Here is a 19304-nt window from a genome sequence, read left to right as displayed (position 1 = left end):
ACATGCTAGTGGGCCTCCCCGGTGGCGCAGTGGTTGAGCGCTGGGTTGCGAAGCTGCCCGCAGCCTCTGCAGCGCCGGTTCGATTCCCGGCTGCTCCCCGGCCACCAGAGGAGGGTCCCACATGGCGCGCAGACCTCTCCTGCCACCCGCTGCTCCCCTCAGCAGTGTACTTCGGTCCTTCTGCCTGCTCTGCTCCCCGCTCTGGCTCTGGTGAATTCTCTCACCCTCCCGCGCTTCTGACTGTACCCAGTGCATGTATAAACGAAACAAACGAACAAACAGGCAAATAAATAAAACATGCCTCTAAAAAAAAAAAAAAAAAAAAAAACAAATACATGCTAGTAAAGCAGTGACACCAATATTTTACAAAGACATCAAGAAGGGAATAAAAGATACTGAAAAAAATTATTTCAAATTAATGAAGTTACTAAGCTTTTGTTTATGCTCTCATATTACATACTTATGAAAACCCTTTTAAGAATGTCATGTTGGTCACTTAGAAATACTGATAAATTGGAGGTTTAATGTAGGGGAATATGTTAGGGGGTTTTAAATATATCCAGAATCTATCCAAAATAAAGTAGAAGAAGTTTACCCTGGTTTGACACACTCTTAAGGACAACATTAGGCTGTTCCTTTGTCCATGTCTAGCACAGTTTTTGGGTCATATTATGATTAAGTATTACACAATTCATGATGCAATCCTGCTTCCCCAGAAAGAAGGATAAAAGATATGTTCTGTGTGCCTTATGGGAATCTGTCAACAGAAAAGCAAAGGACATTTCATTCCGGAAAATGGAAAAGACAAATAATGAGTTTCTTTTTAAGTAAGGAAAATAAAGAACATTTTCCAAAACTCATTATATGTATTAGCAGTATGCATTGGGGAAAAAAAAAACAAACTGGAAAATGCTGGGAACAGCAAGTAATAGAAGTTGTGTCAGTGTAGGAAACATTTGAGAATCTTGAATCTGCTGACCATTATTCTTTCACCATGAGTGAGCACTGATGAAGCATTTCCCAAACTGAGTTGAGAATGTTTTCTTAGAATAGTGAAATTAAGACTTGATGGGTCACCTTTGCAGAAAATATTGATTTAAGAATTTCTTGAATCATTGTTGACTATCTGTCTTACTCCGCTTAACCTGAGCTCTGAATTTCCCTTCCTCTCTCAAGAGGGAGCTGCATAACTGCTCCCCAGAATGCCTTCGTCCATAGGTGGCCCTGCTGAGATCCTCTTCCCAGGTGCAAGTACCAGCTTTGCCCCATCCTGCACTTTCTCATTTCTTGTTTATTTGTCAGTATTTTCCTGAATTACTGTTTCTTTAGGACAGTATGCAATACCTAATTATATTTCTTTAATGAAAATCTATGACATAAATGTTCAAAACCTAATTATAGGTGAATAAAGGTGAAATTATCCTATACACTACATAAAAATGAACTCAAAATGGAACACAGACCTAAACATACAACAGAAAACTGTAAAACTTCTAGAAAAAAGCATAAGGGAAAATCTATGTGACCTTAGATTTGGTGATCAATTTTTTTGATTCAACATCAAAAGTATAATCAATGAAAGGAACCGTTGTTTAGCTGGGATTTTGTTAAATTACAATGTCTTCTTCTCTGTGAAAAACACTGTCAAGAAAATAAAAAAGAGGGCCTCCCCTGGTGGCACAGCAGTTGAGCGCTGGGCTGCAAAGCTGACCGCAGCTTCTGCAGCGCTAGTTCTATCCCGGGCCACCGGCAAGGGTCCCACATGGCACGCAGACTTCTCCTGTTGGACCCGCTGCTCCCCTCAGCAGTGTATTTAGTCAGTATGCCTGCTCTGTTCCCCGCTCTGTCACTGGTGAATTCTCTCACCCTCACGCGCTTCTGACTATACCCAATGCTTGTATAAATAAATAAATAAATCTTAAAAAAAAAGAAGAAAAAAGAAAAAAGACAAGCCACAGCCTGGGAGGGAAAAAATTGCAAAACATACACATGATAAAACCTTGTATCTGAAACACACAAAAAAATGATTAAGTGTGAGAGGTGAAGGACAGCTAATTAGCATGATTACAGCAAACAGGTGACAATGAATATATATATATATATATATTGAAACATCATGTCATATATCTTAAACATATGCAATTATATTTGCCAACTACGCCTCAATAAAGTAGAAAAAAATTTAAATTCACAAACATAATAAAAAAAACAATTTAAAGTTTAAAAGATTTGAGCACTCACCTCCTTAAAGAAAATAAACATACAGATGGCAAATAAATATAAAAATTACTCAACATCATCGGTCACTAGGGAAATAGAAAATAAAACAGTGATATAGTGAAGGATAGATTTTGGACTTTTACTGGAGAACTTATGTAGTATATGCACTTGTTGATTCTCAACGTTGAACACCTAAAACATACATAATGTTAAAATCAATGCTATGTTACATCAATTAAAAAAATTTTACACTTGTAGATGACTGAAAACTTAAAAATATAAAAGTGACAATACCAATGTTTGGTGATGATGCAGAACAACAGGGATTTGTTCTCAATAATTGCTGATGAGAATACAAGACTTTAGCCACTTCTTTAAGAAGACAGTTTGGCAGTGTTTATAAAGCTAAACAAATCTGGAGAACACCAACATCTGAGGAAGTTTATGAATTGAGATTAGCACTGAAAAAATAACCAATATATCCATAGCTACCTTCTTGCTTCCCTCCAACTCTAAGATCAGATGATAAGAGTCCTTCTAGCTAAAGCAGTAAGGGATCTGTTATACAGCAATAGGTAGATTAGAGAACCTTGAAATGGTTAGAAAAACTACTCTACATGAATTTCCAGAAACAACTTTGGTGGAAGTCCTGGCACAATATGTGGGTCTCAATCAGAAAACACTTGCCACTGCTACAGGCACACAGGGACACTGTGCCTGCTGCACCCCAGGGTCAGGAAAATAGACTCCATGCCTGGCCTTTACTGTTGGGTCATTTTGGTCAGGCAGATCTCTGCTCGTACCTGAGTAGAAGCTAAACCACATAATCACATTACCTGCTCCCTAAAGGAAAGAGAAGCTAGGAATAGCACAAAAGGATTTGGGTTGTTTGATTTCTTTGTTTGAAGACCTAACATGCATTCAGAAAAATCTATCAAAATTAAACAAAGTGATCAAAAAAAAAAGTGATCAAAAAAATTTTTGAGTAGCCAAAAATAACCAATGTTCTTACCCAACACTATAATGTGTGAGAATTATATAGGGATAATAAAAACCCTAAAAGTAGAATTGGAAAAAAAAAAAAAACATCAATTTATAGTGTGGGTAGCTGGCAATCATTTTACAATTTTGACTAACAGAGTATAGAAGACAATGGTAGGGGTGGAGGAAAAAGATGACTTGGTGTATTCAAAAAGTTAAAATTTAACTTAAAAATTCCCTTTATAAACTATATGTTCACCTGTTCAAAAAGTAGAGCTCAAAGTAATGGAACATTTATGTAATAGAATTAGTTGAACTAATTTTATTTTAAGCATGTCACATACAGCTAGCAGAAGTAAATCTATTCTATGGTGTTCTCTTATTTTAAACAAAAGCACAGAAATCAAATTGGCTAAATATTTTTGGCATACTAATATAGCATAAATAAATCAATTTTGCAGCTGAAAACCAATCTGATACACTTTGATATACTTATTAGATAAGGCAATGCTGTACTAGACTTTAAACAAGTCAATGTGTAACTCCAACACTAATGTATGTGCAGTTTTGTGTGGCTATTTTTTATCTTTAAACATTTTTAGTTAAAATAGCTGAGCTTTTTTTCCCAATTACTAGTATTAAGAGAGATTTTCCCCTTAGAATAATTGCCATTAGAGGATTAAGGAAGAAAATTGGATTTATTTCTAATAATTAAATGTTCCTCTATTGATGCATTTTACTTTAAGTGAGATCTTACACTACTGAAACCATAGTTTCCATTTTTCTAGACTGATGTGAAATATTTAACCTTTTTAATTAGTTTTTTTTTTTAGATTCCTATATCATCTAAAAATGTACCACTTTGTTAAATCATTAGAAAATATGCATAATGAAGAACATGTAAATAAGACATAATACATAAAACTTATGCATCAGGATAATCAAGTATAGTTACATCACAAAAATTTTCAAGAAAATATCAATTCTGACAAGCAACATTTTTACATTTAAAGTAAAATTTATTGGAATGGCTCGAAATCACTAAAAGCTTATGGTGGTTCTAGAGTCCCCAGCCACAGACTTGTGAGGGAATTGCTTATCTTCCATGGTTATTAGGAAGTCCTTAATCTTAGGGTAGCTAGATCAGGTAAGATAGATAGATATATTATTCTAAATTAGATAAATTACATGATGATAATTTAGGAAAACCCAAAGTAAACTCTTTTAACAACTTTATTCTTATGCTCAAGTATGTAATGGTACCTGGTCTTATGTTTTGAACAATCAATTGGTTTGTCAATTGAAGCACTTCAAAACAAAACAAAATCCCAGAATCCATATTATGTCTCAACATCCAGTTTGCAGTAGATAATTCTAGTGTGGTATAAGAGGACACAAACCATTTTCACTCAGAAAGTTCAGAAATGCCGGAGTGAGGAGTCAATTTCTAAGACAAGAAATAATAATTTGCTTTTGACTTAGGACATTATCACCTTGTCAAATGTACTGCTTTTCAAGAGAAATGAACTCCAGTCTATTATCCTACTTGAACAAATGCAAATAATAAAAAGCAGCTAAAGTACTTTTTGTTCTGAATCACAGCAAGAGCAAAGTGAAGAGGACTTCCAGGAAAGGTGAAACTTTTTCCAATAAAACTCTAATTTTATGTCCTTATCCATAAAATCAATGCCAAAAGCTGAATAGATTTTTTTCCTAATCTTCTCTAAAATAAGCAGATAACTATTTTTTTTTTTTTTAGTTTTTACAAGGACAGTCCAACATTATGTCAGATTTATACAAAAGTTTTTTTTTTTTTTTCAAAATTGAACTCTGGAATACAATAAATAAGGATATTGTTAAAACAAAATTTATGTAACTTTCAAGGATTTTCTGAAGAAAAAATTTAAGATTCAAAATAAGTAACTGGAATTTGATAAATGTTATTTTCTAAGATGCCAGTAATTTCAATTCATTGTCAAATAGAATCGCACTCTTCCCATTATTTTATCATGTTTTTAGAATAAATTTCCTTTCAGTGCAGAGACAAATATTCAAGTTAGGAAACTTTTATAATATTGGAATTACATATTACATAAAGTTTGAAACAATTGCTTTTTCCATTTCCAATTATTATTCAAGTAATAAATGAATGTGATAAAAATAAAATTTTATAAAGGGTTCATGTACGTACACCTCACAAACAATATTTAGGTCCCCGTAGCAACTACCTTTATTGCTACAGTTGTCGGTGTTTGGAGCGTCTTTTGATAGTGAGCACCTTAAATTTAATAACTAATCCAAATTAGTGTTTATTATTTTGTCATTGTAAGATTTTTATAAGGAAAAGAACTCAACTCACAATTTCCTCTCCTTTCCCAAAGCTAGTATTTTACTCCTAATAAAGATGTAAGTTTTTGAGGAAAAAGGAACTCAGCAACATCTGTTAGAATGCATCCTATGACTTAGGAATTCTAGTATTGGATATATGTGGAATTATATTAAATGTTTTGGTGTATGTGATATTTATACAAAGAGGTATTCTATCAATTGGCAAAGAATTTAAAAAAAAATAAGGTAAAAAACAATAATAAATTACAGTTCTTGTTCCATCGACTCTGCCTGATATTTTGTTTGGTTGATCTCTATGATTGATTATGAAAATAATAGTGCCTCATTCCTTTCACATATATCACTTATGTTATTCTATCTGTCATAGTTTTAGCTGCATCTTTACTTCTAAGTAGTCATAATTGATGGGTAACATGTACATTCTCATGTCTAATCACAAATTAAGGAATTCATATTTTTGTCTGTAAGTTCATTCAGAAAGTTGAAAGCAAAGACATAACACTTTTAAGGAAATATTCTTGCTGCTTTCATTTGGAATGATCTTCCCTAAAATATTGATCTCGTTTCATTCCCTCTCTAAGTTCTCACCAAAGGAGGAATCACTTCTTTGACAGATGATTCTGAAAGGGAAGCACAGTCTGAATAGGCTAAGCACAGTCCCTTCTTTCTTTGTCTATTCAGGCTGCTATAATAAAAATACCATAGACTAGGAGGCTTAAGTGAGAAATATTTATTCTCACAGTTCAAGAGTTAGGGTTATAAGACCAAGGTGCCAGCAGATTTGGTGTCTGGTGACAGCTCACTTCCTCATTCATACATGGCAGAAGGAATGAGAACTCTCTTAAAGTTCTTTAATATGGATAGTCATCCTATTCATGAGCATTCCATTTCATTGCCTAATCATCTTCCAAAGGCACCCACATCTAAAATTCTATAATAATGGAGGTCAGGTTTCAACACATGAAACAAGTAGGGACACAGACAGTGTCTACATCCCATTCATTTCTTCCCCCTTGGGCACTGGATCACTTGGAATGCAGACTCCAGCTAAGTGTAGCAAATAAAAACACAGTCGACAAGCTATTGTGTGTCAGACATTACTAGTAACCATTTAATTTTGTGGTAGAACAGTAGCAAACCTCTTTGAACAATAAACCAAAAATCCTACCAAGGATTAGCTTTATTGATATGAAATAAGATTTTTGATCCCATCTGCTAGACTCCTAGTGCTATTTCTTAATTGATTCTGAAACCTATATAATGTATTGGAGCACTTCAAACTCTGTATCTGGATCAATGGAAAAGAAGAGAAGGTAGGATATTGTGTGGTAAGGTTTCTACCAGAATAAACTTTTGTTAGACTTTGAGTAACCTTGATATATAGACATTGGTTGAATTTGTGGCCACAAAGCAACATACTTGCATTGGTATGTTGTCTGCAACTAGTGGGAACTGCATGAGTTTTTGTTCATGATCATCTCAGGGAGATGATTCCAATAATGGTTCTTCTGGTTGACTTTTACAGTCACCTGGGTGGTTTATAACTGGGTAAGTCCAAGAAGGTACATTGAACCTTGAAGTTTGCCCAGTGCACCATTTATAGTACCTTTACCTTTGTGAGTTACTGCAACTTGTAAAGATGTGTATAAAAGTTAGATAGATATTTTTTAAAAAGAGAAGGCTACAAACTATAGTTTTAGAAATTCAGTTTGCAACAGTGATGAAAAACTTTACTAAGCAGGCTAAGATCTTTTGTAGGAAGAATTCTCAATAACTAAACTTGTAAAACACTAGGTGAAGATCTTTTAAATATGTTTCTTCTGTATTATCAGTATGGGACACCAGGATTTAAGTGGCAAAGTGTAGATACTCCAGAGCTTTTATAATATTGTAATATTAAAAAATACTCCATGCTACATAGAAATAGGCAATATTCACTCAGTTGCTCAAATACTGTTCTTCTTGTATGTTGCTTGAAATTGCCCTCAAGGCACTTCCAACTAAAAGAGGGGACTGTGGAGAGATTAAGTTTAAATTCATAGGATTTGTTCACAGAAACTTTAGAGCATTACACATACAATTACATGCATGTGCAGGCACACACACTCATAAGATAGCTCTATAAATGTAACAACTGGAGGGTGCTATATTTCAGAGAATGAAATCATCATATTCATTATGTATGGTAAGACATTCAGAGTCTTGAACATATTAAAAATGTTGAGGAGATTAGTGTTTGCCAGGAGCTGAAGGAGAAAGGAGTGATTAATGACAAAGGGGACGTATAATGAAACTTCTAGCAACTAGTACTGTCTATATATAACTGTGGTATATTACTGTGGTAGTAGACTCATGATTTGATCCATTTGTCAAAATCTGTGGGAAGGCAACTTATGGAATGGGAGCAAATATTTGCAAGCCATGCATGTCCACAATATATAAGGATCTCCTACAACTTAACAGCAAAAAAAAAAAAAAATCAATCCAATTTAAACTGGGCTAGGGACTGGACTAGACATTTTCCAAAGAAGATGTACAACTAGCCAACAGTCCTGCGAGAAGAGTTCAACATCACAAATTATCATAGATAGGCATTCCAAAAACACAATGGTAGCATGGCTATTACACACATGTACACATACATATATACGTGCACTGGCAATGCTGTGAAGAAACTGGAAACCTATTAGTGGGAATACAAAATGATGCAGCCTTTATGGAAAACAGTTTAAAAGAGAAACAATTTTAAAGGAATTATTATACTATATGACCCAGAAATCCATTTCTGGATATATATCAAAAACAAATATAGGATCTGAAGGAGATATTTGTGCTCCCATATTCACAGCAGCACAATTTATAACAGCCAAAATGTTGAAAAAAAACCCTAAATGTTCATGAATAGATGAATACATAATATAAATTTGATATATTTATACACACATATATATGCACATGGAAATATTATTCACCTTTACATAAAAAAAGGAAATCCTGCAATATGGGGACATTATGTTAAATGAAATAAGTCAATCACAGAATGTCAAATACTGCATGCTTCAATTTACATGGGATATATAAATTAGTAGTAAAATCAAGGAAGAAAATTGTGTAGCCAGGCACTGATAATCAATGCATATAAAATTTAATTTTTGTAAGATAAGTTCTAGACATGCTGTACAACATTGAAACTCTAGGTTATCAATACTGTACTTTATGCTTAAATAGATGTTAAAAGTGTGGGTTTTCATGTTTTCTTAGTATCCTTTTATGTAAAAAAAATAACTGTATTGTAAATCATAAACGTTAATGTATGAAAACTTAAAAGAAAATCAAGCAGAAAGTTGGGGATCCCAGGATGGAATGCAGACTGGCAAATGAATTTAGTTATGTTCTGAATATAATGTATGGCTATGATAAACAGAGAAAATAAAAAGGAACTGACCTAAGTAACTTTAGAAAATGATATTTTTACAGAAAACTGTAAGCCTACAGACAAAATTTACACCAACACAAATCTGTTTCTCACAAAGATATAGTTAACAATTCTAAAATTGCTTTACATGTATACTGGGGTTCAAGAAATAAATAAATGAACACTGGAGACTGAGACTGAGAACTGTGTTTCCAACTATCAGAGAGAGGGAGGATAAAGAGAACAAGAAAGATTACTAGGATAATGAATGCATCAGTAATATAATACACACACAGAAATGGAGAAATACAGAAAGTTATAGATTCATGGATTAGTATTTAGTACACAGACATACATTATTACCTAGCTCTATATAGGAATCAGTCTAATTGTAGAAGCAATGACATTCCAGTAGCAAAAAAAGACATTTATTATGCAGATTTTGGATTCTAAATATTATGCACTAATAAAAGGGCAGTGGGCTCCTCATGGACAGTGGCCAGTTCATGGGGAAAAAAATGTAGCAGCAATAACATAAGGTGAGTCTTCAGCATTTTTGTGGTATAGAAAGTAAGAAAGACTAAAAAAAGATGGAGACATTTCAAAGAGTCAAGCTGAATAAAAATGAAACAATTTAATAAAATGAATAACACGACAATATACTATATAAACAGAAGCACATTCCCCATAACACAGGCAGTTGACTGGATAAATAGAAGGGAGAAAAACCTTTCTTACAGATAATATATAGACTCTACCTATTCTCCTCCCAGGAAGAAAATAAACTACTAGTTCTTAAGTATTGGCTATACTTAGGGACTTTATTTCAAAAAGGAGTATTTACAGTGGAGAAACTTAGAAATTCTACCTTACCCAAAGAAAGAGTATTTACAGTGGAGAAACTAACAAGGTCTACCTTACCCAAAGGCTCACAGATTTAATTGTGAGAAAAACATCAAACAACCCCAAGTGAAGGAATATTCTACATACCTGACCACACCTTTCAAAACTGTCAAAGCAATGGAAAGCAAGGAAAGAGTAAAAAGTGGTTAAAAGAGTATGGAGTAACATAATAAGTAAATTTATTGGGGTACCCTAGAGGAGATTCTGGAAGAAAATGAGGACATTGATGAAAATGATGAAATTCAAATAAAACCTGGAGTTTAGTTAGAAATAATGTACTAGTGAGGATTTCTTAGTTTTGATAAATGTACCATCATAATGTCAAGTGATAACAGAGTAAATTGGGTGAGGAACATACAGGAACTCTGTACTGTCTTCGTAATTTTTCTATAAATGTAAAATTATTCCCAATAAGATGTTTATTAAAAAGTAGATGATGAGATATAGAGTGTTTGGCAAAAGTTTTCATCCGAACTAGGTTTCCAGAAGCAATAAATATAGCTTCAGAAAAAGATTCTGCCAAGAATGATTCTCCTGATGAGGAAAACAAAAATAAGAAGGAAATCCTTCCTTAGCAGGCAGATTTTATTGACCTAAGAAATTCCATAGCAAGAGGCAGTGGAAACAACATTATGTACTAAAAACACTTGCTCACAAGAAATTGTCCTTGGTGATCTCCCACAGCAAATACAGCATTGCAGTCTGAGAAACTGAGACTTACAGGGAAAATTGGAAAGTTAGAGGTTCTGATGAATCTCTAAAAAAGAAAAATTCTCAAAGTTCCCACTCTTGCAAAAGTATAAATTTTGTGAGAAAGCCACAAAGTCTTCAATGGTAAAAGTAATCTCACAGATAGTTGAATTTCAGACATAGAAAATATACAGGATCAATACTAAACTCTTTATTTGCAGACACATTACAATGTAAAATCATGAAATCTTAAACACTGGTCCACCATTCAGGTGAAAATAAACTGAAGTTTTCCTCCAAACACCTTTTGTATCTCCTGCCATGGAGATTTTGTTATGGTCTTTGACAACACTAAATAACAGAAGCAGAGGAAATAATTTTACATGGTATAATAAGTCTAGTAGTTAAGCATTATCTAAATTTCATGCTAATACTGACAAAGCCTAGTGTATACTAGTGATTCTGATTTTTTCCTAAATTTATATTCTATATTTTTTCTGAAATATATATTCCTATATTCTATGAATATAAACCTGACAGTGGTCTCCATTGAGGTAAATGGTTTATCACCAATGTCAACCTAAAAAAAAAATGTTTTTAGGTTAAACAATCAAGGGTTTGGCCAAGATACTGAGTCTTAAAGGATGAAAAGGGCTATAATAGAGATAGCATAATTCAACTCCAAGAGCACTACAAGTTTTTTCAGAGAGCTGGTTCAATTTGTCTAAGAAAAAAAAAAATCACTATTTTCTAGCCAGGAATAAAGGGCTGAGCTGCCAGCACAGTCCCCTTCCATATGCCTTTCACAAACTGGGTTCTCTGGAAATCAGACCCTGGGAAGGAGATTGATAGCAGCCAGCATAGAGTGTACACTCAGAAGCATCCATGAGCTCCATACCTGTGGAAGGAAGGAGAAGCAAAGAGAACCGGGCAGAGAGAAGTTATATTTCAGGGCCTCCCTGGTGGCACAAGGAGTTAACTAACCACCACACTATGAGTCGATCCGAGGCCTCTGCAGCGCAGTTCAACCCCCAGCCTGGCAGGGAGCAACTCACATGGTGCAGCAAACCTCTCCTGTCTTGCCCACTTCTCCCCTCAGCAGTGTATTTCAGTCAGTCTGCCTGTTCTGTTCCCCACTCTGTCTCTGGTGAATTCTCTCACCCCCTGCACCTCTGGACTGTGCACCAGCTCTTGATGCATAAATAAAACTTAAAAAAAAAGAAGTTATGTTTCAATGGCAATTCTACAGGAACTCAGAATTAGAAATGGGCCATCAGCTTCGTCACATGTTGGGTCACTGGATGGAGCCAACTGAGAGAGTGTAATCAGGGCCAGGCAGCTTTCTGCAGCAGAGCAACCCCGAAGGGGCTGGCACCATCATCTCAAACCAAGGCAAAAGAACCCTTCACAGAAAGGAGATGTGGATCTTGCCTTGCTGTATCTACAACTCCCCCTAGTACCTCAATCCCACATCCTATAAATCCCTTTTACAAACAGATCTCCATGTTCAATTACTGATTCTTTATGTGTCTAAAATTCATGAGAATGCATGTCTCTCTCTCTGATTTATTTACTTTGATTTATTTAATTACTCTATGATTTATTTAAGCAATAAACTCTTTTATCAGACATGTGGTTGTTGTTGATTTGTCATTATAAACATGCCATGATGAACATTAATGTACCAGGAACTTATTTCATATTCTTTACAGTGCCAAACACATTACGATGCTCTGCACTAAAACAATAAATATTTGGAAATGGTGCAATATCAAAAAAAAGCTATAAATTTAGAAAAAAATTGATTGTACATGCAAGTTAGGTTACTTATCAATTCTGTTGTCTAAAACTTTTTCCTCATCTGGAAAAAAAAGTGCTAAATAACGCCTGTCCTATTACTACTCAAATTTGATGTAACTAATGCTATATGAGCGCTCTTCATTGTTAAAGAGTTTCTTGTATGCCAGGCATTATTAAAACTTTTGAATGCATTTATTATTTGAATTCTTAAATATATATTTTTTTTACCATCGCTGCTTACGCTGTTTAGGAAACTGAGAAATGAAACATATTTGCCAAGTTTCCATAGCTAATGAGTATTGGACCAAGGGTGAAAACTCAGACTTGCTTTGACTCAGTATTATATCACACTGAAGGGGTGCACTTCTGAATACACCAATATTAGTTGTTATCAGATTCATGCATATATATATGATTTTTTGTAATTATTATACATATTAAGAAGGAAAATCATGTATCGGCATTAAGCCAATTATTCCCAAAATTCATGGAACTCCTACATGTGGTCAACAATGATTAAGAGGCTGATGGTAGTAAACAAAACAATAATTTTAATCTATTTACACATGAAGCTTGTATCCTGGTGGGGGAAACACAATTAATAACAAGTAAAATACACAGCATTTTAGATATATTAGAGATAAATGCTAAGTATAAAATAATCCAGCAGGAAAGGTGTTATATAATGTCAGTGCTTGAAGTATTCCATAGAGGGCAGTTTCACTGAGTTGAATTGAGTAAAATTTCAAACAGATTTTAATTGTTCAATCAGAGCCTAGCAGAGAACCTAGCATAAAAGATATTCTCAATAAATGTTCATCTTTTTAATGTAAGAAATTTAAGAAAAGAGATATTTAAATAATATGCATACATATAATGACTATGTAAACAGGCAAAGCATGGTGATTATTTTGTATTGAAGAAATTATTTCAAACAGGTGCAAGTTTTATCATTTATGCAAATTTAAGAAATATCACTTCATCAAAGATTTCAGACACAAAATACAGTTCTAAATTATACATTATCATAATTTGCCAAAAATTATATTAAATAGATTCTTACATAATTTTCTATATTGTTTTAAGTTTAGCAATTTGCTCTGCTGTTAATGTTTAAGACTGTAGGAAAACTCTAACTCCATACTTTCACACAATTTACATTTTAGATGATTGTTTTCTTTTCCATGAATATATTTTCTATTTAGTTTCAGGATTGGAATATGCAATGTACAACCATTACATTGCATTGGAATATGCAATGGACACTTATTATTGCTATCCTTTATGTGATACTATTTGGTGAATACTGCTCTATATCCTTTTATGTGTATTTTCTAAGGTGTTCCTTTTAACATTGGCAAGAATTAGGTATCTAATAAGTATTCAATTATACATATCTATAGAAACTAAGACATATAGTGGTTATATACAGAATCAGTGAGTGTCAACTACTCAGATGCAAGACATCATAATCTTAGCTATAAAATTAAATCTTCAAAAAACAACAGCTAAAGAACTTTCAATTTCACTAAATTAATGCATGCTTTATTGAAGTATGGTAATACTTTCTCACCAAGTTTTTTTCTTAAAAATGGGTACTTTTGCAAATCTTATATATGATAAAGTCACTTTGTGGAACAAACAAAAAAATTACTTCCAAGGTTTCTGGGTCTGAGAAAACAAAATACACATACTCTACCTGTGTTTCTCACTGGATGCAACTATATTTACCAGCTAGGATGTATGCAGCAGCAGAAAGAAGAATGGATATCAGAATTTTAAGTTACCTTGGAATAGAAGTGAGGTTTTTTTCCTAATGGTAGCAAAAAAACAAATGCTCTGGAGGCAGATAAAAGAGGCTCCAAGAGATGTTCTCGATTTCAAGTCTGAACAACAGAGAAACATTTCTCTATGTCTGTGGAGTAAGGAAGATCCCCCTGCTTATTTTTCTGTCTTTTCCCTACCATGCCAATCCACTGGTAATGCCATGGCAGCCATGAATGTGAAGTCATGGCAGTGATAGCAGTTAGTTCTGTAAACTAAGGGACAAAGTACCCTTCTTTCTGACTAGAGGACTTATGGTCCAAGAATATGAGGCAAATCCCTGTTGTTTTGTGCTTTCTCTGTCCTCACTCTACAGTACAAAAAAGTGCACCACAGAGCTAACCCAAAACATAAACTAAAACGGAAGACTGAAAAATTTAAATAACACAATATGTCTGAAAAAGAGAAATAAGAGGACAAAGATGAAAGGCATTTAACAAACGAAAAAATAAAACATAAAATGTTGATAGCAAATAAAGCACACAAAAAAATTACATTGTCATGATGTAAATGCATTAAAAGAGAGATAATCTGATTACATTAAAACCCCTCAAATATAATAGTCTTCAAAACCCATTGTAAATAAAATGATTTAGATATGTTTAAATGAATAAAATATAATATATTGTGCAAAGGCTAATTTTAAAAAATTGGAATAATGCTATAAATATCAGACAAAATAGACTTTGGAGCAAGGAAAATTATTATGGGTAAAAGTGTATACTACATAGTAATAAAATGCTTAGAGCATATAACTAAATATGTAAGTATTTAAAACCAGGCTTCAAAATAAATGAAATAAATTAACAAAACTACAAAATGGATATGGAAACATTCACAATGATAGTTGGATAGTTCTAAACTTTACCTCAGTAATCAAGAAGAAATAGAAGAAATCAGCAAAAACATAGAAAATCTGAACTAAGCAACATCATCAATTAATTGGATCAAGAGAATTTTACCCATACTCCAACCAATAACAGAACATAATTTTTACTCAAGTACACATGCAACATACAGCAAGAATGTAAAAGAAATTAAAAAATATGAAGTATGTTCTCTGATCACAAAGTAATTAAAAAGCAAATAAACAGTAGAAAGATAACTTTTTGGGAATAAAACAAACTTTTAAAGAATCCATGTGTCAATGAAACAGTCTCATCAGATTTTAGAAATAATTTTGAACTGAAATAAAATAAAAACATGAAAAATGCAAATATGTGGGATGTCCATGTTTATATTATAAAGGAAGAATGGTCTCAAATCAGCACTCTACCATAAGAAACTAGGAAAACAAAAAATAAACTCAAAGTCAACAGAAAGAAGATAATAAAGGACAGAATAATCAAGTTAAAAACAGAAAAAGAGAAGGAATTGATACAAGCAGAAATAGATTCTTTTTAAAAGAATTAATAAATGATAAACTTCTAGTCACACTGACAAATTCAAAGTGTAGAAGAAATATGTTATCAATATGAAAACATTGTTCATATTAGCTTAACTATAATATAATACATTATTTGCTTATTAATTTGAATCTATTGCAGGCACATTCATTGTAAGTTAGCCTATGGTTTAAAATATTAAATGCAAAAAATAAGGATCGACAATATTCAGACTCAATATTACAAATTGAGTTCAACATTTACTCACAAATTACTTACTTGTGTGCCTATTCTGCATGCCTCTAACATAACAATAGTATCAAAATGATTAATGGAGTATCTTACAAAGGAATAAGTATATAAAATTGAACAAGAGTTACCATACAAGATTTAAAAGGAAGTTAAAAAATGTAACACTGTCAAGGCAGTGTTTCCAAGAAGGAAAAATTTTAAAATCCTTCTAAAGAGTAGAATAAAGCTTTCATTACTTTCAGAGTAGTACCAATCTCACAAAATGTGGTTAGCCATGCAACTTTCAAAATAATCAATCTTAGCAGTCACCCATTGATGGAAAAAATTCAAACAAAATATTGTCTTTTCAGTAACGATACTGTCTTGAGAGATATTAGTGAAATGGCAAAAGATATTTTAAAATTTTCTGTGTAAGGCTGATGGTAGCCTAGCAACTTTTAAATTCAAATGGAATAAATATACTGAATAGTAAAAGTGTATTGTTGTTTGCATTCCACTACTGAAAATGGATACAAAAAGTTTAGCTATATCTAAAAACTTTAAACATTATTTTTAAAGCATCCCCTTCTATCGCAATATAACAAACAAAACATGAATATCAGGAATAATTGTCCAACCAAATGATTTTATAAGAAATTTTCAAAAAACATTACTATGTGTTTTATCAACTCAAATCATTCCTTAAAAAAATTCTGTATCACCAACAATGTTAGTGATAGAATCCAAAAATAAGTTATTTAGTCACTATCTTAGTAAATTTGAGTAATCTTTTTTTCTTTTTATATTCCCCAAATGATATTAGATTTCATGTGTAGCCAGACATTATTTTTCTAATAAGTTTTTCAATTAATCACTTTCATTTTAGGAGTGTCAAGGGGCATTTCAGTTCTCTATTATAAAAAGAATGATTTTTAGGCTGACAAGATTAAGCGCTAATATTCTATATACTGTAACTTTGCCAAAGAGCATACTTGTGTTTTCTGTTTTTCATATTTACATAATTTGAAAATATTCCAAATTTATGATTCAAAAAGTAGCTCATCAACTGTTAAACATTTATTTTATTTCATTTTGATGTATTTTGGGATAGTCATACCAAATCATAAAAACACTTAAGGGATTTTGTCAGAGTATATTAAACTTTTATATTAATTTAAGATATATGCATATAATAGTCTCCCTTTCCATCAACTTCTGATACCAATTATGTCAAGCAAAATTATGGAATATTTGTTGATGATAAAATAAATACATGAATATGTAAGTATTTTTAAAATGCGTTGATTCATTTCAACCACTTGTTGCTTATAAATAATATTAACAGCTATGGAATACCTAGATAAATGACTTTACTCCTGAAAAAGTTAAGATGCTTGCTTAAAAGAACTAATTTTTATATTTTAAAAAATAAATTTCACAGAAGTTTTACTTGACTAAAAGCTAATCCTAATAAGCAAACAGAAGTTCAACAGAGAAAGAAGTAAAACAACGTAATTAAATGATCAAGGTACACAACATAATATTGAGACTTAATTGTGGAGCTATTGCAGGATACATGGACCTTCTCTTCCAAAAATAATTTTTGTTGCCTTTCCAAGTGAATTTTTCCCGCTAATAATATAATTTTTGACTAACAGAGACTCAGAAGAGCCTAGTTCATAACATCTACATCTCAAGTGTAACAAATTCTGCAGTAACAGGGTAACTGATGAAAAAGTAGCATGGGGTCCATGTTTCGGCATAATTATAACACATCATTCATTAGATTGTCAAAGTCTCCTTCCAGATATCAACTGCTGTTTAATAAAAGATGTAAAAAAATCAAGACCCATTATTACCCCTACCTGAGAACCCTCAGGGAGGAGAGGAAATTCCTGAAGCCAGCGCACAAGGATATTCTGTAATGAGCAGTAACCAAATCCTAGACGTGAAGGTCGGACCTGTGGCATCAAATCCTGTCACTTTGCTTCACACACACCCACTAAAAGCCCCAAGGCTGCATTTTAAAGCAGCCTTTAAAAAGTGCTCCAGCAATGGTTAACTAAACAATGATTCCCCCCCTTCCCCCACTATGGGGAATACCCTTCTGAACTAGAACAGGCAAAACTAGTCCATTAACTCTCCTTTGAGAGAGATGTGATTTTGTGGTTCATAAAAATAGCAATGCAGAGTTGGAAAAATAAAAAGTCTCAGACTTGACTAAAACACATGCCTTCAGTAATCAGCTTAATGAATGCTTAATAAGAAAACGGATGGGACATAAACATACATCCCTGCAAGGAGCCCACATTCCACAAACAAGGAAGAACTTTCCCAGCAGCAAAGATAATTGCATTTGCCTTTTCTTCTGGTTCTTCTGTGTTTACTAACGGCATGGCTATAGATCAAACTCAAGTGCCTTGGGCATATTTGGGAACATACTTGAAGTGTTTTCCGGTTCTCATGTCAGTTGCATTGCATTGTTGACTGTTACTGTCTTGTGATGAGAAAAAAAAATATATATGTTTGACTAAAGAAGAGATTGCAGCAGATTTCGCACAAAGATGTGATTCAATTTCCATCAGGATGAATGACACCTTGCTTAGGAAAACAACCTCTTAAGTGTTCAGGTAAATGTTTCCTCACTGTACTCATCCTGAATACGCTGTTTTCTAAAAAACAAGGAATGGGCAGAGAGCTGATTTTTTTCTGCACACTAAATAAAATGGAACTAGGGCTTTCCAAGCATACTAAAGAATAGAGGGAGTCAGGGATACACGGGAAAAAAAAAACCTCATGGGTGTGCGAAAATTGTGGAAAGAGAGCAGCAAGCTAGAGGCAAGGGAGCTGATTGCTTACATGACTTCAACATTCTCTTTAGCTTAACTGAACTGTAGACAGGCTTCTTCCTGACTATAAGTCTTTGACCTTCCTTTTCTCAGAGCACTTACTTTAGGAAAATAGCCATTGTTAATTTGTTCTCTGTCCCTTTGAGATGTAAATCTTCTTCCAACCTATTGCCAGTTTTACAACCAAGAATGTCTTTTCAAGGGCCTGGAAGCCAAGTCTTAGAAACCTAGTCATCAAGAAAAATAAAGCTCTAATCCCATTGTTAGATTCAATAGATGCGACAAACACAAATTAGTCAATTACTAAACTGGGCTGGGGGTAATCTTCCTTAAATCTTCTAGTATTTCCACACTAGCTCCCCTCATGATTAAAAACTCTCCCACTCTCTGTTTTAGTGGAGCTTAATTCAATCTCTTGTTACGATATTCTTGAATAAAGTTTTTCTTGTCTATTGACATTTTTCTTTGACACTGAGGAGAAAGTAAACTAGCAAGAAATGTCCAGTGGTGATAAAACTTTAACAAAAAATATGTAACACTTGATTTTGAATATTGTATGTGCCATTCTACAATAGGGGATTCTTTTTTCCACAAGAAAATATTCAGTAATGATTGCTGCCTACAGCTGCTGCTTTGCTGGTTCTTCAAAAGACAGGG

Source organism: Talpa europaea (assembly GCF_964194135.1).
Source record: "Talpa europaea genome assembly, chromosome: 3".
In the NCBI taxonomy this organism is placed as follows: Eukaryota; Metazoa; Chordata; class Mammalia; order Eulipotyphla; family Talpidae; genus Talpa; species Talpa europaea.
The sequence above is the reverse complement of the archived record's forward strand: the minus strand, read 5'-3'. Positions refer to the sequence as shown.